General features: G+C 45.0%; 1 long non-coding RNA gene across 1 annotated transcript in view; it reads left to right on the top strand.

The window, feature by feature from the left end:
- The window catches only part of LOC120370474, a 30327-nt gene that overhangs the window by 5072 nt on the left and 674 nt on the right, over positions 1 to 24581 (top strand). The window contains exon 2 of the long non-coding RNA XR_005583762.1: positions 23995 to 24116. This is a non-coding gene — a long non-coding RNA (uncharacterized LOC120370474). The remainder of the gene's footprint in view (positions 1 to 23994; positions 24117 to 24581) is intronic.

Here is a 24581-nt window from a genome sequence, read left to right as displayed (position 1 = left end):
AAAGGTCCTGCAAACCTGCAGAAAATTACACCCTGAGCCCTAGGAATTGGGTAAGGGTGGGTGTCCCTAGAGCAGGGGTGGGCAAACTACGGTCCGCAGGCCAGATCTGGCCCACAAGCTGTTTTAAGCTGGCCCCTGAGCCGCCCCAAGCATCTCGGCCGCGCTCCTGTGGGGGCGGTGGGTCGGGGTCTGTACCACGCAGCTCAGCCCCACTCCGACCGGGGCGCTGGGTCAGGGGCCACACCCCTGAGCCTCTCCCCACACCCTAACCCCCTCCCCCAGCCCTGATCCCCCTCCCACTCTCTAAACTCCTTGATCCAAGCCTGGAGCACCCTCCTGCACCCCAAACCTCTCATCCCCACCCCCACCCCAGAGCCTGCACCCCCAGCCAGAACCCAGACCCCTTCCCACACCCTTGCCTCAGCCCTGATCCCCCTCCCACTCTCCAAACCCCTCGGTCCCAGCCAGAGCACCATCCTACACCCCAAAGCCCTCATCCCCAGCCCCCTCCCAGAGTCCACACCCCCTCCCGCACTCAACCCCAATTTTGTGAGCATTCATGGCCCTCCATACAATTTCTATTCCCCGATGTGGCCCTCGGGCCAAAAAGTTTGCCCACCCCTGCCCTAGAGTGTATGAGTTACAGATAATTTTGTGTGGGCGACAGTCCAGGGCAGCAAACCAATTGTGATTCAGGGTAGGGAGGATAGTTGTTAGGGTGACCACACGGAATCTAATGTATCTGATGCATCTGAGATCACGAAGGTCAACGGTAGTTCTCATCCCTCCCTTGGCCTTGGGGACCAGGAACTACTCGGAGTAGAATCCCTGACCCTGATGATGCACATGGACCTCCTGTACAGCCCCCAAAGCCAGCAGAGACTGAACCTATTTGAGGAGCATTGTCTCACGAGAGGGGTCCCGAAGAGGGATAGGATAAAGAGGTGGAAAGAGTGATGGAGAGGAACCGTCTGACATAACCCAATCTGATGGTGCTCAGGACCCAGCTATCCATGGTAATCAAGCCCCAAACACTGTAGAAGTGGGCCAGCCTGTCCCTGAACAGGGGAGATAGAGAAGGAAAGGTTACCACTGAGCAGGGCCGGCTTTAGGCCTATTCCACCAATGCCCCTGAATCGGGCCCCGCGCCTAAGAGGGCCCCGCACCCTTCCCTGGCTAGACACGCCTTTTTAATTTTTACTCACCTGGCGGCGCTTCGGGTCTTCAGCGGCACTTAGGCGGCGGGTCCTTCAGTGCCGCTGAAGACCTGGAGCGAGTGAAGGACCCACCGCTGAAGTGCCGCCGAAGACTCGGAGCACCGCCTGATGAGTACAAGCCCCACATGTTTTTTTACACGTGTGGTTTTTTTTTGAGTCATCTCTACCGGGGCCCCATCGAAACTGTTTGAATTGGGCCCCACACTTCCTAAAGCCGGCCCTGCCACTGAGGATGAGGCAGTAGAAGCCATGACACCAGTGAACTCTTGAACCAGTAGAGAGGCTGGAACTGAAAGGCAAAGCAGCGCTAGTGCCATCTAGGAAGCTGCTGCAAATGCACAACTACATAGTGGATGGGAAAGTACCTGTAGTTAGCTAAAATCTAGCAGCTAATCTCTGCCATTTTTCCTGTAGAGAATCAGGCCTGCGGAGATGAGGTTCATACCTATTTATTATATATCAAAATCATAGCTCTACTAATCCCCAAACTTGGTGTTTTTTACTTTTAGTTAGTTTGGTAAATCAAGTTAGTGCCTTAGTGGTGGATCAAATTTGGAACTTCCCATTTTCTGCTTGTTTCCTGACCTGGCAGGCAGTGCCCCAATGACACACATCTGCCAGGAGGCGTCAGACCAGCGCTAGAGGGTAGGCCAGCAGAGGCAGAGCTGCCGAGACCCTGCCCGTAGAAAGAGACAAGGTGCTAGCTGTGTGGGATGGTCCAATAAGGGGTGAGACCCACTGCTACTTGGTGGAGTGGGGGGCACTGAGAACTTGGCAGGTAGGCTAAGGCAGAGCAGAGAAAGCAGGTGTTTATAATGGCTGAGTAAGGGTGAGAGCTACACTGTAAAATAACTTGATACTCTACTTCCATAACATGCATCCACCAAAAGGTGGCAGCAAATCTCTCACTATCTTCACTAGATAGTTGCATCATTCTTTTCTAAGGCAAAAATGGGCTATACCTGGAACCAGCTAGAGCGAATGGCCCAGGATAGAAGACTCTGGAGATCTGTGGTTGGCGGCCCATACCCCGGTTGGGGTGACGGGCATGAATGATGAATGATGATGAAACACAGTGAACTGCAGCTTATCCTAATAAATTCTGGCTGAACTGAAGGATTGCACAGTCTACTATCACAGGACAAAAATCTATGCTTGCAGCTCTGGTTGAAATGGAGGAGGCTCATAAAAAATAACCAGTGAGCTGTAAATGGCAGGTCCTTCATTTATTTAAGCTGTCTATAGCTGGGATAATGTTGCATCTCAGTTTATTTTGTCATTGACACAAGTGAGGCTGGAGTAGCAAGGAATCACTGATTGTCACAAATAGTCCAGATACAAGGTCCGTCTGCCTCGTCATTGCTGTCAGATACTTCAGATCTTGACCTCTGACAGGCCTTCTGATCACCGGCTTGCTTAGTATTACAGCTTTTACTGGATGTTTACCTTAGTGGTAAATCTGGAACTGATTTACCATTTGTTATGTAAGTTAGTATGGCAGCTGAGGATTTATTTTTAAACTCTCTATTGTATTTCTGAGAGATGCACCTTTTCAATTATGAGCCTGATTATGGACCTATTTACACCAGTATAAATCAGAAGTAACTCAACTGAAGTCAACGGAGATACATCTGTGGCATAAGTAAAATCAGATTCCGGCCCTACGGGTCTGAGTCTCCTCTGCATTACATTTTGAATTCTCATGCAGATTTAGCAGCATTTTACACTTATGCACGGGAGTCAGTAATGACACAAGGTTCAAGGCAGCAAGGAATCAGGCCTTACCTATTATACATTCTGCTTCTGATTCAAGTCCCTTTATAAAACAAGAGTGATTAAAACTATTTTTGCTTATCAGTTAAACCAACTCTCTCCAGTAGTATATAACTAGTCTATGCAAAAAATGTTAACCTCACCCCCACCCCCACCCTCCCTGTAGACTTATTCCTCCCACTTGTTGCATCTGGTTTTAAACAGATTGTAAATTCTTAGGGGCAGGGACTGACTCTCACTATGTTTGTACAACAACTAGCACAGGGAATCCCTGATCTACTTGGGCTCTCTGGACATTACTGTAATAGAAATAATACTAAGCATGTCCTCCAGGCCTTAAAATAGGATTGTTTCCTTATTCTGTAATATTAATGGGAGTTATGTGGATGCAGCAGAAGGCGGCATCCTTGAGCAGGGCTGGATCACGTAATGGATACTCACAGATCAGGCCCTGAGCACTTAAATGCATTCATGTAATTTTAATTCTGTTGCTAACATTTGCTTCTGGTGACCGACAGATGAGTTTCATTACAGACTCTGATGTCGTTACTGAGATCAAGGATTTAAGTCTGGCTGGTATCTGGGCCTTTGTCCCAGTTAATCAGAGCATTAATCCTGTCTGGCAGGGGTTCCCTATGAATTGTGTGGTGATAGCATTTCCAGACTAAAGCAATAGTTCACCCTGCAAGTTCCTCCCAGTAAAATGAGACCGTTTTCTGTTTCACACAAGGTAGTATAGATAAGATCAACGGGCTTGCAGCAGAAACAGGTGTTATAACTGTGGGTTCTCTGTCATGTATGCATTTGTAATATATATGCTATAAAATCCTAAGGCTCAATCCTGAAAAGTGGATCTCCTACGAGCACCTGCCATGAGCCTCTCAGCCACTGACAGGATCTTACCCTAAGGGGAGATGAGTAGTATAATTAGTGTGAGCCTGTAAACTATGTTATAAGAGGTCAATAAACTCTGCATCTCCAAAGGTTTGGACACAGTTGTCTGGCCAGTCTTATAGCATCTTGGTGATAATGAGGTTCACATTTTCAGCACTGCCTTGCCCTCTGGTTTTGCTTACTCACTTTTGCACATGCAGCTGATTGTGCCCACGGAGCTGGCTGCACATGCAATACCTGCATTTGCACAGGCAGTCACCTAATCACCTCATATGTGTGCACAAATGGTTGTCTGAGCACGCAAAATGGGTGTGTACCTGTCCTAGCAGTTACAAGCAGTTATGTTCTTTATGTTGCTTCATGGAAACCAGAAGAAACCCATTTACATCTGTTGCAGTATAGGTGTGGTGGTCAATTATGCCCTTGCAGATGCCAAGTAAAGGTATTTGTGCTGTTTGTCTGTCACTACAGCATTTATGTATCTCTTGCAGTTCTTGTACATGCCTGGCACTATGGTACATGATCAGCAGGCATTTAGGATCTTCATTTGTTCTGCAAAACAAATATTATCTTATGTATATAAAAGCAAGAGCCATAGTCATCACCCAGCAGCAAGGCATCTGGGCACTGACTATCAATTAAATATAAATAATGGGAGATATACCTATCTCCTAGAACTGGAAGGGACTTCAAAAGGTCATCGAGTCCAGCCCCCTGCCTTCACTAGCAGGACCAAGTACTGATTTTTTGCACCAGATCCCTAAGCGGCCCCCTCAAGGATTGAACTCACAACCCTGGGTTTAGCAGGCCAATGCTCAAACCACAGATCAACGGAATATAACTGAATTCCCTGTGTGTTAACAAAGAAAAAAAATATTTAAAAGGTCAGTTCAAAACCTGGCAAACAAATAAGACTTAGAGCTGCAGGCAATGGATTTTCAGTGGCTCAAACATTATATATATATGAGTATTTGAATTATATCCAGTTATTTAAAATTAAATTACCAAGTTAGGGTCATCTCCAGCAAATACGTAAGAACATGAGTAAACTCACAGATGTCAGGGTCCAGGGGATTACTTCTGTAAGGAAAGCTACTCAAGTGCTTCAGTGTTTGCAGGATCAGGTCCTTACATAACAACTGTGAAACGTGAAGATATAGTGTGGGCCGGATTCTGCCTTCAGTGACACATGCACAACTCCAAGTTGGGAATGCAAAGGCTCAAAACTGCAGTTGGCAAAACAACATGCCCAATTCAAAAAGAAATTAAGAAAAAATGTTTTATAGCATCACCTATCCTATTTTATTGATTTTGGCAGTGGGGAGGCAGGGACGGGGACAGAAAGCCAAAAACAGAAACAAAAGGAAACTGTAATAAAAGTGAAACTACCAAGCCTCTTTTGATCTAGGAAAATAACGCAGAAATTGACCTGGCAATATTTTATCTCTCCTCCTCCCCCCTTTCCTCCACCCCCTGCCACATTAGGTTATGTTTTGATTTCCTGTAACTGGCAACGATCAAAGTCAAGATTCTTTCTGTCACTGTATATTTTCCTTTTCACTCTGAACAAAAGCTGTAAAGGTCGCAATACTATCTCCCTTGTCTGTCCTGGACCAGTAGTCTACTTCAAACAGAGCTGTTTAGAGGAGAGCAAACTCCTGTAGTTTCTGAAATCTCATCCTCACATTGCAAAGGCAAATGCATCCTACTTTAGGGAAGTGGGAGAAGAATGTGGTAGGTATCCTGCAGCCTTGGAGGCAGGATATCAGAACTCATATAATGGCCTCTAAGACTTTAATTATTTTGGAAGGGTCTGGATTTTAATATACCAGGCTTAGAGTTGTTGTCTGTTTGCTGATGGGCACTGGACGATATTAGAATCCGTGGGGAACTCAGTGAGGGAGTGATGACTGATATTGGAAGGAATTTGGGGTGGTATCATTGTAGTGTGATGTGATTGCAGGTACAAGAGAAACCTTCAAAGAATACACCAAGAGGAAGAGATGAATATATGTCAGGTGGGGTGCTGAATTCCAGGTTTGATTGCTTAATGGATATCTTTTGTTGGTTCCAATGAAGAAGACTGGAGGGGAGGTAGGATGAAAAATCAACATCTGGTTGACTCACAAAAGCATGTCATGGACCCTTAACTTAGCCAAAGGATCGCCACGGGTGCATTAGTAGTGTTACCTTCTTGGAGAACCCTTCATACAGTGTGCCCCAACGCTGACCCATGGTCCCCAGGATATTGGCCTCACGTGATTCTTTAGATGTGATGACACTTAGGTGTGAAAGGAAAGAATATGTCCTTATTGAGTAGAAAAGAACAAACTTGTTCAGTTGCTCCAGGACAAATCACAGGTTTTATTGCTGTTGACACTGAAGAAACTCAATAAGCCTGACGGGATCAAGGAACAAGATGAGCCACACAATGGTACAGAATTCAGAGGGGATGCTATTTCACTTTCATCAGACAATACTTTGTATTTCTGTAACACCATTCATCTGAGGAACTCTAAGCACTTTAAAAACAAAGAATTGTGAAGTCGGTGAGTCACAAACTTATTCTTATAGGTGGTTAATAGCATTGCAATATAACACTCTGTTTTCCTGCAGCTACTTGTTTAGGGCTAGATTCTGTTTCGTATCTTGCATAATAGTACCTTTCATTGAAATGAAGAGGGCAACTCATGGAGGAAAGGTGGCAGTAACTGGCCTTTGGGTGACAGAGTTTTCTACAACCACGAGCTCGTGAAGATGTGTAGATTATGCCCCTGAGAACTAGGCTCTAGGTGACCTCTCAGATCTCTCCATGAAATATGCTTTCAGTAGAAAGAGCGGATGAAAGAAATATTGGCAACTGTGGAGGTCATGTTTGCGACGTAAGTGCATCTCACTGGAAGTATCTCTGCAGAGAGGAACATATGCTTTTGATATTCCTCCAACACATTCCAATGACTATTACTTCAAAGACTTACAATACTGGCTGGGAGTCACTAAATAAGCCTCTAATATAGTGTCAGTTGTTTTTAGGCAAGAATTTACTCTTTGAAAGACTGGATACTTCTGAAGAAAAAAAATGGTTTGAAAGAAAGAGAATCCCTTCAATGGATTAGCAAAGTAAAGCCTAGTATGAGTGATGTGCAGTTCTTCCCCAGTCTGGGCTGGCCTCATCTTTCTGGCACAGGGAGATGTGATGTGTGCCAATGAGCTGTAGTTACCAGGGATAACTTGCAGGAAAATCTGGGCCTCATCTCTGATAGAGAAGGAAGAAGTACCTGGTGTAGACTTCTGTCCGTTTCCTGAAACCTGGCTTCCTCCTGAAACACGCTTGCATATATTATACCAGAGCTATCAACTGCAGCAAAATCTTTGGGCACAGTCAGATGATCTGTAGCAAACACCACTTTTGTGACATGTAGTTTAATAAGATTTACAGATGTTTGGTGGACATCACAGATTCCCTCACTCCCCGTTACCCAGACAAATTCCAGTTTATCATACTTTGCAAGTCCCCAGTCCTCAATTATGTCTCCATTATTCTTGTTGGAAGTAGTATGTACTATCATTGTTTTAGCTATAATGCCACAAGGGATATAAAAAGTTACTGGAAACATATCATATGTGCTGTCCATATTAGCATCTTCTGGGCCTGAACCTACAGGATTTGAACCATCAGTCCTTTCCATTAAAATAAAATAACACAGTATTGTACAGTAGGGACCATTAGATCTAATCTGACCCCCATAGCATTTCACCCTGTTACCCTGTATTGAGCACAATAACTTTTTTGGCTAGAGCACATCTTCTAGAAAGGCATCCAGTCTTGATCTGAAGACTTCAAGAGACAGAGAATCCATCACTTCCCTGGACAGTTCGTTCCAATGGTTACTTGCCATCACTGTTAAAAAATTTGTGGCTTTAACAGAATGGCTTTAACTTTCAACCATTGGCTTTTGTCATGCCTTTCCCCTAGGCTGAGGCCCCTTAATCTGAGTTGGTTACAACTAAAGATAAGTGAATAATAAATAATTTGACAAATTTCACTCTTTTATCCATGAATTATCCATGAACAGATTTAAGAATGTTAGAAGGTACTTATCATGCAAAATTATTCACGAATTCACTCAGTGATTAATTCTTGGGCTGCAGAGCATTCAAACTGTGAACACTCAACTATCCAATTCACAGCTTTTGCTATGTTGGTTAATTACGTGGCATGTTTCTGTTCCCTGACTGAATAATTTCTACAACTAAAAATTAGCCTCTCAATTGAATATTAGATTATAAAACTGGCAATTCTCACAATGTTCCTTAGCAAACAAAAATTAGAATTAAATATGCAATACAATAAACATTAACTTTTAGCAAATGTGCAAGACTTGAGCTACAATTTTGCTTTGTGTGTGTTTTCACAAGTCAAACTTCAGCACTTGAATGTTGCTGGAAGCAAATACAAAAGAATAGAAATGTAGGGCAGGAAGGGACCTCGAGAGGTCATCTAGTCCTTACCTGTGTGCTGAGGCAGGGCCAAATATCCCTAGACCATCCTTGACAGGTGTTTGTCTAACTTGTTTTTTAAAACCTCCAGTGATGGGGAATTCCACAACCTCCCTTGGAAGCCTGTTCCAGAGCTTAACTACCCTTACAGTTAGAAAGTTTTTCCTAATGTCTAACCTAAATCTCCCTTGCTGCAGATTAAGCCGATTGCCTCTTGTCTTGTCCTACCTTTGGTGGACACAGCGAACAATTGATCACTGTCCTCTTTATAACAGCCCTTAACATATTGGAAGGCTTATCAGATCCCCCCCTCAGTCTTCTTTTCTCAAGACTAAAACTCCCAGTTGTTGTTGTTTTTTGAACTTTTCCTCACAAGTCAGGTTTCCTAAACCTTTTATCTTTTTTGTTTCTCTCCTCTGGATTCTCTCCAATTTGTCAACATCTTTCTTAAAGTGTGGCACCCAAAACTGGTCCCAGTGCTCCAGCTGAGGCCTCATCAGTGCCAAGTGAAGCTGGACAATTACCTCCCAGGTATTATGTATGACAATCCTGTTAATATACCCCAGAATTATATTAGCCTTTTTGGCAACTGCATCACATTTTTGGCTCATCTTCAGTGTGTGATCTATTATAACCCCCCAGATCCTTTTTTGCAATAGTACTGTGCCTAGCCAGTTATTCCCCATGTTGTAGTTATGCATTTGATTTTTCTTCATAAGTGTAGCAGTACTTAGCACTTCTCTTTAGTGAATTTCATCCTATTGATTTCAGAGCAATTCTTCAATTTGTCAAGGTCATTTTGAATTCAAGTCCTGTCCTTTACAGTGCTTGCAACCCTCCCTTGGTGTCATCTGCAAATTGTATAAGCAGACTCTCCACTCCATTATCCAAGTCAGTAATGGAAATGTTGACTAGTGCCAGACGCAGGACAAATTCCTGAGAGACTCCACTAGTTATGTCCCCCCAGCTAGACAGCAAACCATTGATAATTATTCTCTGAGTATGCTCTTTCAGCCAGTTGTGCATCCACCTTATTACAGTTCCATCTAGACCATATTTCCCTAGTTTGTTTATGAGAAATGTCATATGGAACATTGTCAAAAGCCTTACTAAAATCAAGATATCACATCTTCACCTGCCCCCATCCACTAGGCCAGTGACCCTGTCAAAGAAGGAAATTATGTTGGTCTGGCATGATTTGTTCTTGACAAAATTATGTTGGCTGTTACTTATAACCCCATTATCCTCAAAGTCTTTACAAACTGATTGCTTAATAATTTGTTCCAGTGTCTTTCCAGGTATCTATGTTAGGCTGACTAGTCTTTAATTCCCTGGGTTCTCTGTGTTCCTCTTTTTAAAGATAGGTACTACGTTTACTCTTCTCCAATCCTCCATGTCTTCTGGAAGATAATTGCTAACAGTTTCAAGATTGGTGCAGCTAGTTCTTTAAGTACCCAAGGTTAAATTTAATCAGGCCTGCTGACTTGAATACATCTAACTTATCTGAATATTCTTTCCCTATTCTGGCTTGTGATCCTTCCCCCTTGTTTTAATATTAATTGTGTTAAGCATCTGGTCACACTTAACATTTTTAGTGAAGATTGAAGCAAAATGGGCATTAACACACTCAGCCTTCCAGAAGTCATCCATTATTCGCTCTCCTTCCCCACTAAGTAGAGGACCTACACTTTCCTTCATCTTTCTCTTGCTCCTAATGTATTTATAGAACCTCTTCTTATTGCCTTTTATGTCCCTTGCTAGGTGTAACTTATTTTGTGCCTCAGAATTTGAGTTTGCCCCTACATGTTTGTGCTTTATTTATTTATTGGTACTAATCCTTAGCAATTTGTCCATGTTTCCACTTTTTAAATTTTCAGGTAATTAAAGAGCTCCTAGCCTCAGTAATATTGGCCTCTTCCTCTCTATCCTTTGCATCACGATAGTTTGCTGTTATGCCTTAAATATTGTCTCTTTCAGAAACTGCCAGCTCTCCTGAATTCCTTTTTTCCTTAGATTTCTCTTCTTATGGGACCTTACCTACCAGTTCTGAGTTTCTTAAAGTGTGCTTTTTTGAAGTCCATTGTCCTTATTCTGCTGCTTGAGTGTGCCACATGTCACAACAATGTTCAAATCAAAGTTCTTTAAAATTCAAACCAGTATTTTTTTTTTTAAATCTGCTATTTGTTCCAATCTGGTTACTATATATATTATAATGTAATCTAGTCATATTAAGCCAAACTGACTGAATAATCTCATAAATACAGACAAAAATGTAATGTTGGTAAAAGAGCCCATCTGGTCATTAGTTGCAGTGTTTATTCTGTGCATATTAAAGCCCAACAGAATACTTGAGATGTAATTTAAATTGAGTGGATTACGTGAACCCAGCTTCAGCTTTAAATGGGGTATTGCAATTTTAGTATGTAATTAAACAGGACACATTTTAAGCTGTGAGTCTTTAAGTATGTGGCAAATGGCCTCAGTCATTAGCATGGCTTCATGGCCAATGGGAAAGTGATTAATTCAGCTCCTTTTTCAACTGTACAAAGAACCCCAACATGACATTATTCATCTTTAAAACCATACTTTCAGAGTCTGGCTTTGAGAGACACTCGCTAAGTTTAGCATTTGCAAGGGTGAAATCACTAGAGAGAAAAAAAATATATTCAATTGCTTTCTATAGCATTTTTTTCCAGTTCCAACACTAGGTGGGAGTTTTCTCTGCAGTTTGATCAGCTTGACCTCAGCACTACATGAGCTTTTCTGTTCCAGTTCAGCCTGCTCTGAGTTCAGGTTCTGCTCTAAACTCTAAAACCTCTGCACTTAGCTCCCAGTTCCTGATCACATGGCACACACAAAAGCCTGGTAGAAAGAGTCACGGGTTTAGCACTTGGGTCACTTATTTCTTTCAGCAAATATGTTCAGCCTTCGTAAATCCTGCTTGGAGTCTTTTTGTTCTGTCTGTACAGCGCCTAGCACAATGGGGTCATAACTGGGGCTGCCAGGTGCTATGGTAATACAAAAAAGTGACACACAGGGAGTGACCACAAAAAAAATGAAATGATTGTACACAGCCCCGGTCCTCCCAAAGCACTTCACAACTATAACCACACAACACACTGAAACATAGCCACCTCCGTAGTGAAGAATGGTAGCCAAGCGGTGCACACCAAGGAGGACAATAAGAACATTGTGGCCCCTGGGGCTAAGTCCTGCTCTTACAAGAAGTACCTCAAGATCTCTAATGCCTCCTCACAGTAGGACCTCATTAGTTACAGAAATATCTTGTTTAAATCTATTCTTGTCTCTCCCCCTCTCCCTCCCAGCCTCCCTCTTATTGAGAATAAGGGAGGTGATTATTATGGCCTTCCCTAGCATGCATTGCTATCTAGTCTCCCCTTGAAAACAACACCTCACAGAGTTCCCTGGTTTGAGGCTCAGGCAAGATCAGGGCCATGCCTGGTCTGTAGCCTCCTTTAAAGGGCTTGAAATTAAACAAGGGTTTCTAACTGTCAGAGGAGTGAAGTTCTGGAACAGCCTTCCAAGGGGAGCCGTGGGGGAAAAACCTAACTGGTTTCAAGCCTGAGCTTGATCAGTTTATGGAGGGGATGGTATGATAGCTTGCCTAGAATGGCATTTGGCCCATCTGTGATTGCTAGTAGCAAATAACCCCAACTGCCAGAGATGGGACACTAGATGGGGAGGGCTCTGAGTTACTACAGATAATTCTTTCCCAGGTGTCTGGCTGGTGGGTCTCATCCACATGCTCAGGGTCTAACTGATCACCATCTTTGGGGTTGGGATGGAATTTTCCCCATCAGGTTGGCAGAGACCCGGGGAGGGGGGGTCACCTTCCTCTGCTGCATGGGGCACGGGGTCACTTTTGGTATGAATCTAGAGTCAATGGTGGATTCTCTGTAACCGGAAGTCTTTAAATCGTGATTTGAGGTCTTCAGTAACTCAGCCAGAGGTTATAGGTCTATTTCAGGAGTGGATGGGTAAGGTTCTGTGGCCTGCAATGAGCAGGAGATCAGACTAGATGATCACAATGGTCCCTTCTGGCCTATGAGTCTCTGAGAATGCCCTGCATCAAATACCCAGCCAGGGGCCCACATGATGTATTTACATGGCCCACACACATTTTCAGATTTTGCTGAATCTAAGTTTTTGATTTTAAAGAAAGTTTCTAGCCCTCATGGTTACAAAGAAAAGCTTCCAAATGTGAATCAACCGTTGTTTTCCTGAGTTTGCAGGCAGCTGCAACCACGACTCTATGGTATACTATTTGCTAATCCCCATTCTCATTGGAATGTTGATCCTAAAGCCAAATGATGACATTTTACACCTCTGCATTAACTATTTAATCACTGATTATTTTAGCCAACAGAACAGAGATGAAGGGAACCCACAAGGGGCAAATCAGCAGTTGCTGGGGGTTAGTGTAGAATGCACAGGGAAGACCAAAGCATAAGCACAGGTGGGGAAGGACGAGAGTAACAGAAAGGAAGATGGAGAAGGAAAAGAAGCAAAGGTCAGGAATAGCAGTTCTCTTAGAGGTGAGACTATTTTCCCATGGGGTAATTATTGAACATGATTTATATGTAATAATTAAAAGCTTAATTATTAGATAATGGCTGCCATCTAGCCTTGATCTTTATGCAGCCTCCTATTGGCATCAGTGGGAGATCTGCTGTGGACTGATGATGGCACGCAGTCCTAGATTTACACCCCAATGTAGGAACTATAATTAAAAATGGAATCCACCCTGCTGGGACTGGACCTTTCATAGAGAGTGTACAGCCTTTGCCAGTGCTCCTCTATCTATCTAAGGTGCTTATATAGCTCTCATTACTATAGTATCTGAATACCTTACAATCTTTACCATTTTTATCCTCACAATGTCCCTGAGAGAGAGAAAAGTACCCTTCTGTTTGGGGAGCTGAGACACTAAGGGACTTCTTCAAGGTCACATGGGAAGTCTGCGATAGAGGAGGAATTTGAACCCACATCTCCCAATGACTAGGCCAGTGCCCTAGCCACTAGTCCATCCTGCCTCACTTCCTGGGGCTTATCCATTCACCATTCCTTGTTTCCCTGCCCTTAATTGCCTTTGTTGTTTCTCCTGCCACATTATTCAATGGGCAAATTTCCCTAGATTTTCAATAAAGTTTTGGATATCACTTAACATAGGCACTGACTCCATGGGTGCTCCGGGGCTGGAGCACCCACAGGGAAAAATTGGTGGATGCGCTGCACCCACCGGCAGCTCCCCGCCCCGCCTCCCCACCCCAGCTCACCTCTGCTCCGCCTCCTCCTCTGAGCGCACCACCACATCCTGCTTCTCCCCCCTCCCTCCCAGCACGTGCGCCACGAAACAGCTGTTTTGCACGGCAAGCCTGGGAGGAAGGGGAAAGGAGGGGGAACGCGGCGCACTTGGGGGAGGAGGTGGGGCCAGAGATTTGGGGAGGGGTCCAGGAGGGGCAGAGTTAGGGCGGAGACTTTAGCATAGGAGTGGAGTGGGTGCGGGGGCTCAAGCTCCCACTGGCACAGAAAAAAGATCTCAATGTCATGAGTTGTTAATACCCTCCATATAGATAATATATAGGCAAAGCAAACAGGATTCTTCGGGTAGGTTTGCCAGTATTATTTTACAAGGACTAATGCAGCTAGCAGAACTGATTAATTTCTAAAAATACATTTTGCTTTAAAAGAATACATTCATTCTTCAGCTCCATTATATTCTTTAATGACCTTTGAGCCCAATTCTTCAGAGTGTAAAAGGAATATACAATGCAAGATGTTCCAGATCCTTAAGGACTAAGATAAAATTTTGCTATGGTTGCAAAGATAACACAATTTTAATTACTACTAGATAGTCTCATTTTGTTAGCCATCAATTTTCACTATGGTGCCAGTACAGCAGTACTGAGAAATGGTAAAGATGTATTAGATTGTTGAATCTCCCTTCAAAGGTAAAATATAATTTCCCCCTATTCATAGATTCCAAGGGCAGAAGGGACTATTGTGATCATCTAATCTGACCTCCTGTGCAAAACAAGTCATAGAACTTCCCCCAAATATTCCTGGAATATATATTTTAGAAAAACATCCAGTCTTGATTTAAAAATGGTCAGTGATGGAGAATCCACTATAACCCTTGGTAAGTTGCTCCATTGGTTAATTACTTTCACTTAAAAATGTACATCATATTTCCAGTCTGAATTTCTCTAGCTTCAATTTACAGCCATTGGCTCATGTTATACCTTTCTCTGCTAAATACAGAGGTTTCTAACATTATACATATTACCTTAAGGGAATTTTTCAAACCAGTTGCCCTTCCCAAATCACCTAGAACCCAACCCATGGAGGGGCTTCTGTATTTTGGAAAAGGGGAGGCATATGCCCCAAGATCCACAGTTCCTGGTTCCCGTTCACTTAAATTACTGCAGGGAAGCAAAGAGCCCAGAGTATAGTAACTCAGCCTGTGGATTCAACCAGCAGTAGATTTATATTTGAAGCTGTCATTGTATAGAATTTTTTTATTGATTTATTTTATTTATTTTTACATTTTGCAACACAGCAGCTTTCTGTTCAAAGAACTCCAAATATTATGACTGGGCAAACAAAGCCTTAGCTAACTGTTACAAGAAGCATGCGGATGTAAGGTTAGGAGCTAAGGGTGAATGATTTATAGAGGCAGCAGATCGCAAGGAGAAAATACCTTTTCATAGCTCTTAGGACAACCCTTGGCATCAATTAAAGCTAGGTATCAAGTGTGTACGTAATCACATACTGCGTATGAAATGTGAAGGCTGCATTAGCAAAAGACAAATCATTGTTTGCAGCTGAAGCCATGGATTGTTCCATGAAAGATGCATTTGTTCTCCAAGATGATAGACTACGGCTAAGCTGTGAAAAAAGAAGTGCTCTGAGGTGCACATATCGCTCCATTCAAGAAAGCGTGTTCATGCCACGTTGCTGTGAAGGTCTGTCCCCACTTCCACTGTAAGCCCCTTAGGAGGCAGGGGTTTTACAAGACAGCTGTCAAAATGCACCATTCTTGGCTGAAAGTCACATAACAGACCATCACTTAGGGGTATAGGAATGCAATTGAGAAATGTTACCTAGAGTTAGTGATGGGGATTGCTAGGACCTATTGTTTATCTGGGGATTAAACCCTTTCGATATTGTATAATATTAAGAGAATGGAGGGATGCTGCAGAATGAAGCTCAGAACTAGCCAAGAAGCTCAGGCTCAGGTTCAGGTTCCTGTTTAAGTAAAGATTAAAGGCAAACACCAGGATGGGAAGTGAGTTGTGAAGGGAAACTTTAAGATACAGACTTTCCTCTCAGCTGGGAGACAGATCAGTGGCAGTGTGGAAACAAGGCTAAGTCATTGGCAGAGGTTCAGTCCATGCAAGGTACACTGGGACAGGATTTGGTTGGCTTTGTCACCACATGTTTACTGACACCTCCCCTAGTCTCTGGAACGTATCAGAGACTTCCAAAAATTGTGACTTTTTTTTCATTCTGACTTCCAGAAGAAAAAGGAGGAATTCAATGCTTAGCACTGACAGTAGATTCCAAATAAATGTAAATACACGGGCAGCAGGGAATAGTCAGTTTCCCTCTCTCTCTCTCTCTCTTTTTTTTAATAATTACTACAAAGATGTGGCAGAAGCTAACAAAAAAAACAGAATTTGAAGTTCCCATATATTTTAGCTCTTTAATTCATTAATAGTGGTTGGCACTAGCAATATCTATTTTCTTTTGATCTTCAGAATCTTTTCCCATCATTAAATGATGGATATTCACAACCCTCTTCAGAGGCATTCTCTTAGTTTTGTGAAACTCAGGCAGAAAGGCTAAGGGCAACATTTTCCAGAGTGGTCACTAATTTTAGGTGGTATTTCTGGGTCTCAATTCAAGCATCCTATGTTACTGGACACTTTAGAATACTTAAACTTGGCTTGACTGTAGAGGAAGTCAGCGTCAGAGCCAAGATCAGAGTTTAGGAACTCCTAGCTCTTAGTCCTTCACTGGATACCTCTAAGTTTTGGACCTATGCTCAGCTCACTAAGCCCTATCATTTTATTTGTACTGCTGGACAACATGTTGCCTCAATATGAATAAGGACATGGACACTTTTGAATAGAAGTCTACAGGATATTTAAATTTTAGACCACACTAGAATGGCAGGTGAGTTTTTCTAGGTTCTCACTCCTGTATACAAACAATTTCTGAATTGTCATAAAAAATTGCAATTTAATTCAAGGCCATTTTGTACAACTAAGATTTTTGTTTTTCCTTAATTTTTCAGAAAAATAACAGTTTTTGAATTGAAGGAGGCAATGTTTTGAAATTCTCCATCAACTTGAAATTTCACAATTTGAAACTTGAAGAGTTACAAGACTTTCCCTTGAAAACAGGATTGTTCTGGACTAAAATTCTGTCTGAAACAGACATTTTCAGTTTAAAGAATCCTGATTCCAAGCATATTCACAAAACTATAGCAGTTTGGTGAAGTAAAAAGAATACATCAGAGCATCCCATGCTGAGCTTTATACTGAATTCCACCAGGAATATTTCTCATCAGCCTAGCCATTTAATCCCAGTTGAGGATATGGTGTTATGATGATAAGAGCAAGCATGAGGCAATAGTGTCTGAATATGCAGAGGACCAGTTTTCAGACATTAATAATTTGGCTCCTTTTTAAACAGAAACTAAATGGAACAGAAAAACTTTGAGGACATCGGTTATGCTGTGGAAGAGTCTCTCAGAGGAGGTGGCAGAAACCTTATCCATTAGAATATTTAAACACTGGTTTATGTACAGTTTGGAACAATCCTACATTTGCATGGGGATATACAAGATAATAGTTTGCACTTATAGTACTGTTTCATCCATAGATCTCAAAGCACTTTATGAATATGGGTAAGTATAATTATATCTTAGGTTATGAGCAGATTCCATCCACCTCTGTTCTGAATCTGTTGCGGGACTGCCTGGATGTTTTTTATACTGTGTTATACCACTGTCTCCTTGGACATCCATGGCCTCTCTCTCCACGCACTCCTCCTAGAGAGCAATTTTAGACAGTCAGCACAGGGTGATTCTAGCAACCTGGTCAAATCATTGTATTTGGCACCCACTAATGATTACTGTACCACACTGCAATGTCAGTCTTCTGCCAATGTCGTCTACTCATAGCCTTGGCCCTACCCAACCTTGGCCAAGGAAAAAGGAGATGATGATGATGATGATTCCCACCTTCCAGAGGGGAAAATGGAGGCACCAAGTGCTTAAGTCATCTGCCCAAGGTCACACAGGGAGGCAGGCAAACTCCTTCCTCTTGTCCCTACGCTTGGTCCAGTATGTCACTCCTATTGCATTATGTAGTATCTTCTGCATCTCTAGTATCTTAGAGAAGCAGTTTCCTCATGTTTTCAAATGTTGACTGGGCAAAATGAGGCCCTGTGCTCAACTTGCCTGTTTTAGTCCTGGCGGAGGGGCGGGGAATATTCCTGCGTACGGCCCTCAATGGGCTAGTGCCAGCACTGCTGATGGCTGTTTGTAATGTGGAAGTGGCAGAGATGTTTGTACCAGCAGTGCTGCATTGGAGAAGCTTTAGCTGCCACATAAACACCATCTGCCCCAAGGAGCTTACAACCCAGCGCAGTCCCAGTGGGAGCAATTCGGCCCCACAGAGCTCACACAAGGGCTGTGCAGGGATCTCAGAGAAGTCGCTATTTGGAGGGGTGAGGAGGAGGAGTGGGAGATCACATAACAGCAGGAAAGAAGGGAGAGGCTGTTGTATGCAGAAGGGGCAGCATAGAAGTGATGGGGAGAAGGTTCCCAAGGGGTGGTAAGGAGACAGGCGTGGGCTGAGCAGGAGGAGATGTAAGCAGGAACAGACCTGGGTAGGGCCCCCCAGGAGAGGAGAAGCCTAACTGATGCAGGCGGCACAGGAAGGGCAGCACAGGGATCAGGAGGAGTGAGTGACATGGGCAGAGAGGAAGACTATTTTAGCTGCAGCACTGTGGCTGGACTGAGGGCGGAGGCAGTGAGGTGGCAGCTACAGGAGTCAAGGAGTGAGATTCCCCTGCTCTTTGCCTTGGTTTTGTGGGAGGTGGGCGGGGGAAAGAATGGGGAAGAGAGGACCGAATGGCAGCCTGGATTAGGGGAACATGGGGGAGTAAACGGTAACATAGAGGTTGCAAGCCTGGGTGGCCATGAGTTCAGGGACAGAGAGGGAGCAGAAGGGTAATCAAAGTGTACTGCTTGAGATCCTCAGGAGACCATCACTCTAGGAAGGCAGAGCATTCAGATACAGGGCACAGGCTGCATTCCTGCCCCTCCCACCACCTGCCTGCAACAGATGGTTCTGCCGTCTTCTTAGCAGCCACATAAGGTTTGGCCTGCAGGGCTGTGGCGATGAGCCTCCAGAAACTGTTCTTGGGGTCAGACGGCAAAACCTTGTTGATTTAGTGGAAAATGGAAGACTCTGATTGGTACTGGAGTGAGAGTGGGAGAAAAAACCCAGGCCCACAGAGTGCCTGTAGCGGTGCAAAGACTCACCGGCACGGCACCTCCTGCTGGTCGTCCTGGGAATTAGCTCTTCTAGCCCGGAACACCTTCTGCGGGCCGGTGTCTCACCTGCCCCTCTGTGTTAGGATTCTGCCCCCCAGCAGTACCCCCACACTCTGGGTCTCCCCTCCCTGGGGAACCCCAACCCTCTAAACCCACCTTGCCTCAGTGGCTACTGCCAGTTGTTATCTAGCCCCCACTCACTGGGGCAGACTGCAGTCTGTAAACCACCCATCATCGGCAAGGGGGTTAGGACCTGCTGCTTTTGTCTATCTCTGGGCTGCCCCTCTGCAGCCCCAGTACCGTTTTTAGGCCCTTTTCAAGGCCTGCAGCCTGGGGTTTTTCCAGGCTGGAGCTCCCTCTGCCCTTCCCCAGCACTGCTCCACCTCAGGTACCCTTCTCTCGCAGACAGCCAGGTCCTTCTCTCTCTCAAGAAGCTAGAGAGAGAGCTTCTTTTCAGCCTCTGGCCCTCAGCCCTCTTATAGGGCCAGCTGTGGCCTGATTGGGGCGTGGCCACAGCTATGGCTGCCAGGGGAGGCTCTAGCTTTTTTGCCGCCCCAAGCACAGCAGGCAGGCTGCCTTCGGCGGCTTGCCTGCAGGAGATCCCCGGTCCCACAGATTCAGCGGCTTGCCTGAGGGAGGTTCCCAGTCCCGTGGATTCAGCGGCACGCCTGCAGGAGGTCCGTCGGTCCCGCAGCTTCGGCGTACCCGCCGCCGAATTACCGCCAAATCCGCAGGACCGACGGATCTCCGCAGGCATGCCGCTGAAGGCAGCCTGACTGCCGCCCTCGCAGGGACCGGCAGGGCGCCCCCCCGCGGCTTGCCGCCCCAGGCACGCGCTTAGTGCGCTGGTGCCTGGAACCGCCGCTGGTGGGTGCTTCCCCAATCAGCCTAGCTTTTCCCCAACACAGCCCTCTCCAGGTCTGCTTTAACCCCTTCAGGGCTGGAGCGGGGTGACCACACCACTACTGTGCCCTTTTGGTGCTGCTGGAAGAGGAATCTCTGGCACCTCTGCTGCTGCCTACAAATATCACAAGCAGCAGCTCAATATATACTGCTCTACCTCATCTGACATAGAGCTCTCCTACATAAGCAACAAAGCGTGTGACCCTCTACTATTCAGTTCCACAAGCCCTGAATTTGGTTAATTGTCTTAAGAGGGTTTTCGAGATATCAGTGGGCCTTCTTAGCTCCCAGTAATTGCTCCAATCTGAAGCTGCAATTCACAGATACAAAGTCACTGCTTGTGTATGCCATCTGGTGGTTCATGGCAGATTTCAATGTACACTCCAAAAATCATTCTTTCCTCTGAAACTAATTTTTCCACTCTTTCTATTTGGAAAAGGGCAACTATAGTGCCCATCTATAAAAAGGGAAATAAGGACAACCCAGGGAATTACAGCGCAGTCAGCTTAACTTCTGTACCTGGAAAGATAACGGAGCAAATAATTAAGCAAACACCTAGAAGATAATAAGGTGATAAATAACAGTCAGCATGGATTCATGTCAAACCAACCAGATAACTTTCTTTGACAGGGTAACAAGCCTTGTGGATAGAGAGGAAGCAGTAGATGTGGTATATCTTGACTTTAGTAAGGCTTTTGATACTCTTTCGCATGACCTTCTCATAAACAAACTAGGGAAATACAACCTAGATGGAGCTACTATAAGATGGATGCATAACTGGTTGGAAAATCGTTCCCAGAAAGTAGTTATCAGTGGTTCACAGTCATGCTCTAAGGACATTATGAATGGGGTCCCACAGGGATCAGTTCTGGGTCTGGTTCTGTCCAATATCTTCATCAATGATCTAGATAATGGCACAGAGAGTACACTGATAAAGTTTGCAGATGATACCAAGCTGGGAGGAGTTGCAAGTGCTTTGGAGGATAGGGTTAAAATTCAAAATAATCTGGACAAACTGGAGAAATGGTCTGAATTAAATAGGATGAAATTCAATAAGGACAAATGTTTCTTCCTAACTGGAGTGCTTTGCAATCGGTTGCACACGTACAAAATAGGAAATGACTGCCTAGGAAGGAGTACTGCAGAAAGGGATCTGCGGGTCATAGTGGATCACAAGCTATATATGAGTCAACAGTGTAACGCTGTTGCAAAAAAAAGCTAACATCATTCTGGGATGTATTAGCAGGAGTATTGTAAGCAAGACACAAAAAGTAATTCTTCCACTCTACTCCGCACTGATTAGGCCTCAACTGGAGTACTGTGTCCAGTTCTGGGTGCCACATTTCAGGAAAGATGTGGACAAATTGGAGAAAGTTCAGAGAAGAGCAATAAAAATTATTAAAGGTCTAGAACAGGGGTGGGCAAACTTTTTGGGCCAAGGGCCACGTCTGGGTGGGAAAATTGTATGCAGGGCTGGGGCAGGGGTGCGTGACAGAGTGTGAGGTGTGGGATGGGGTGCGGTGTCCAGGAAGGGGCTCAGGGCAAGGGATTGGGACAGAGGAGGGGTGAAGGGTGTATGAGGGGGCTCGGAGAAGGGGTGCGGACTCAGGAGGGGGCTCAGGGCAGGGGGTTGGGGTGAAGGAGGGGTGTGGAGTGCACGAGGGGGCTCAGGGCAGGGGGCTGGGGTGCAGGAGGGGTGTGAGGTGCAGGCAGGGGGCTTAGGGCAGGGAGTTGGGGTACAGGAGAGGTTTGGGCTCTGGCCCGGTGCTGCATGCCTGCCCTGGCCCCACACCACGCCGCTCCAGGAAGTGCTGCGGCCCCTGGGAGAGGGGAGGCAGAGGGCTCCGCGTGCGCTACCCTTGCCACACCTCCAGGTACCTCCCCGAAGCTCCCACTGGCTGCAGTTCCCCGTTCCCAGCCAATGGGACCTGCGGGGGGCAGTGCCTGGAGGCAAGGGCAACACACGGAGCCCTCTGCGGCCCCCCCGCCCTCCGGGGGCAGCAGGGAAGTGGTGCCAGCCGCTTCTGAGAGTGGCGTGGGGCCCGCGGCGCCACGGGGGGCAATCCTGCAGGCAGGATCTAAAGCCCTGAGGGGCCAGATCCAGCCCGTGGGCCGTAGTTTGCCCACCCCTAGTCTAGAAAACATGACCCATGAGGGAGGATTGAAGAAATTGGGTTTGTTTAGTCTGGAGAAGAGAAGACTGAGAGGGGACATGATAACAGTTTCAAGTACATGAAAGGTTGTTACAAGGAGGAGGGAGAAAAATTGTTTTTCTTAACCTCTGAGGATAGGACAAGAAGCAATGGGCTTAAATTGCAGAAAGGGAGGTTTAGGTTAGACATTAGGAAAAACTTCCTAACTGTCAGGGTGGTTAAGCACTGGAATAAATTGCCTAAGGAGGTGGTGGAATCTCCATAATTGGGGATTTTTAAGAGCAGGTTGGACAAATACCTGTCAGGGATGGTCTAGGTAATATTTAGTCCTGCCTTGAGTGAAGGGGACTGGACTAGATGAACTCTTGAGGTCCCTTCCAGTTCTATGATTATTTGCTATTTCAAAAGCTCTCTTGTAACAAAGTTGGTTAAGAGAAATCAGTGTAAGTGATTCTTTAGCTACACAGTTGAAATTAAATATAGCATATTTAGAAAGCTGTTTAAAAGACAGAAAATACTGGATGATCATAAATCCTTTCTCTGCCTTTCAAAACAGCTGCATATTGAGGAGAAGGAGCTGTAAAGATGTAAAGCAAATACATAGCAAGAAAATTACAAGGAGTCCGGTGGCACCTTAAAGACTAACAGATTTATTTGGGCATAAGCTTCCGGGGGGAAAGAAACCTCACTTCTTCCGATGCATGGAGTGTAAGAAGTGAGGTTTTTTACTCACAAAAGCTTATGCCCAAATAAATCTGTTAGTCTTTAAGGTGCCACCTGACTCCTTGTTGTTTTGGGGGATACAGCCTAACACGGCTACCCCCTGATACTTGACAGCAAGAAAATTGTTACCAATGGACAAATTTGATCACCAGCATTTTAGAAAGGCTGTAATTCTGCAAAGGCAGAAGTCACTCAATAGACTAAGGACAATATTTTCAAAAATCTTATAGTCATCGTAAGGATGGTTTCATATTTGAAGGAACTGTCCATTTCTTGTGAAACATGCCAGATGAATAGCCACTGATGTCCATTTTTTCGTTGGAACAGATACTGAATCAGCAGGGCCAGCTTTTCCACTCTGTTCTGAAAGAGCTTGTTTTAACTAGAAAGTTAGTTTGTGTTAGAACTCAATCTTGAGGAAATGTGTTACTGACAAAGTTGAACAGGAGGATGTTGAAATGTGGACAGGGACAAGCTGTATTTAACTTTATGTCAGATGGCGAGGTTAAACATATAGTTCTATGCAATAGAAATGCACCATGTTACTGACCAGACAGAAGCAGCTATGTGGCTATTACAAAGTGTGTAAGTTACTGAGTAGGAAGAAATCCTAGTGTCTAAACATGTGCTAATATTCAGGTAATAGCCCCGGTCTGCCATCTAGTGGCAGTAATATTTAATGCCTTTTGTATCTTCATACAGTAGGGCCAGAAATAGCCGGAGCTGTTTGTGATAGCAAAAAATAGATGCCTCTGGCTTGGTGTGGTGCTGCAGAACTATGAGAGAAAGCTCATTCAGTCAAGCTCCCTGCCTTCTGCACTCTGTTATTCCCAGTTCACTCCAGTCTGTCTGCAACTTAAGTGACCCCCTCCAGCCAATGCTGCAAACCCCATGGGATTTACTTGGGGTTGGAGAATGTCCCCTGCATGACTTTCAGGAGGAAGAGAGAGGGCTGTCTTTGGTCTGGCCTGCTGAACAAGCTAAACAATTTGAGTGAATTCTCTGCCAGTGTTGGGGTAGGAAACCCTTTTGTTCCCTTACCCAAGGTCAGCTGATGCGGCTAGGCTTTGTTTAACTTTGCTAAGAGGCTCCATTCCTGATCACCAGGGGAATGGGTTACTCTACAGGCTGCATATCTGTCCTTCTCTCCTCCTTGGATGACGGCTCCCTTTCACAGCTAGCAGCCAGCAGGAGAGAGTCTTATAACACTGCTACTTTAACATTCTTGCTTTGCTGACAGATGTTTAGCCACCCAAGGCAGAAGTGAGCCCCCTGCACTGGGACTGTGGCAGATTCCTAGAGGAACACCGAACATCCTTCTGAGAGATGGACGGCCACCTATGACCAACCAGCTGGAATGAAGTAAGGCAAAGTGACTACGCTAGAATCCTACAGCTACATTTCACCCTCACAACTGAGAATGGCCCACAGGAGCTATTTAATGCTATTTGTTATTAGTTTTACACTATTATGAATCTGAGCTTAATGGGGTCAGAGTACTGGCCATTGGGTGAGGTTGCCAACTTTCAATTCACAAAAAAACAAACATCCTTGCCCCGCCCCCTGTCCCACCCCTCCTCCGGGGCCCCACCCCCTGCTCACTCCATCACCCCCCTCTGTCGCTTGCTCTCACCATCCTCACTCGCTTATTTTCACCGGACTGAGGCAGGGGTTAAGGTGTGGGAGGGGGTACAGGCTCTGGGCTGGGTGGGGCCAGGGATGGGGGGTTTAGGGTTCAGGAGGGGGTTCCAGGCTGTGGGGTGGAGCCAAGGGGTTCAGAGTATGGGAGGGGGCTCTGGGCTGAGGCAGGGGGTTGGGGTGTGGCAG

The sequence above is a fragment of the Mauremys reevesii genome, linkage group 8, assembly GCF_016161935.1.
Source record: "Mauremys reevesii isolate NIE-2019 linkage group 8, ASM1616193v1, whole genome shotgun sequence".
Lineage (NCBI taxonomy): Eukaryota > Metazoa > Chordata > Testudines > Geoemydidae > Mauremys > Mauremys reevesii.
This window is presented reverse-complemented; position numbering and strand designations above follow the sequence as displayed.